We start from the raw sequence: 1,349 nt of genomic DNA on the forward strand, positions 1-1,349 counted from the left end.
TTGGATAAACGGTTGGAAAGTTATAGGTCAAAAACTGGACAGAGGTCGAAACTGAAAAACAGAGAAACGAATCTGTCCAAATGGTGATAAACGGGTGATAGAAAGTGCTGTTTGTGTTTTTCTTTGTTTTCTTGTGTTGTTTCATTTCTTTTATCTTCCTTACTTCATTTTTAGTTTCCAATTTGTATTGTGTTTGTGTGTTGTGTAAAATTAGTGTTCTTTACGTACTCAAATTAGAACTTATAGGAAACCGACAAGTTCTTCGTGGGATCGACCCCGTACTTACATAATCTATACTTCATTAGATTCGTGCACTTGCGGGTATTTTTAATTGGTTGTTTGCACATTAATTTGTGTCCTTTTAGGAATGCAACAGCCGTTCGGCAGGATCCAAGTTGGATGGATCCAATCCACGCATACCTCGCAAGCGGCACGTTACCGGATGACAAGGCCGAGGCCAAAACTCTCCGCCGCCGATCGGCACGATACCTCCTTTTGAATCAGATTTTCTATCGGCGTGGTCACTCATTACCGTTGCTTCGGTGCATGACCCCATAGCAAGGCAACTACGTCTTGCGAGAGATTCCCGAGGGAGCCTGTGGTGACCATTCTAGCGCTCGATCCTTAGCCTTCAAGACCATTCGGCAAGGGTATTATTAGCCAACTCTCCATGCCGATGCCACTATACTCGTCCAAAAGTGTGACAATGGCCTGCGTTTTGGCTCCATCCCAAAACTGCATGCCGAACCGCTCACTCTGATTGTCAGCCCCTCGCCCTTCGCTCAATGGGGTTTGGATCTCATTAGCCCCATGCCCCAAGGAAAGGGACAGCTTAAATTTGCCATTGTCGCCGTTGATTACTTTACGAAATGGACCGAGGCCGAAGCATTAGCAACCATTACCGCAGCCAAGGTCGAACATTTCGTATGGAAGAACATAATTTGCCGTTTCAGCCTCCCGAACGCAATCATCACCGACAGCGGTAAACAATTCGATTCCTCTTAGTTCCGGCACCTATGCCACCGATTCAACATCAACTTGTTCTTCGCATCTCCAGCACACCCGCAATCAAACGGCCAGGTAGAAGCCATCAACAAGATCATCAAAACGACACTGAAGAAGAAGCTTAGGGCCGCTAAAGGAACATGGCCCGATCTACTCCTAGAGGCATTATGGGCCATCAACACTTCCTACCAACGGTCGACTGGCGAAACACCATTTTCTCTTGCTTTCGGTACTGAAGCCGTTGTCCCAGTCGAAATCAATGCACCCACGTGCCAAATGGCATCTTACACGCCCGAGCAAAACGACACGCTACTTACCCTGAACCTTGATCTCATCGAGGAACA

This window comes from Prunus avium, chromosome 8 (genome assembly GCF_965620075.1).
Source record: "Prunus avium chromosome 8, drPruAviu1.hap1.1, whole genome shotgun sequence".
Lineage (NCBI taxonomy): Eukaryota > Viridiplantae > Streptophyta > Magnoliopsida > Rosales > Rosaceae > Prunus > Prunus avium.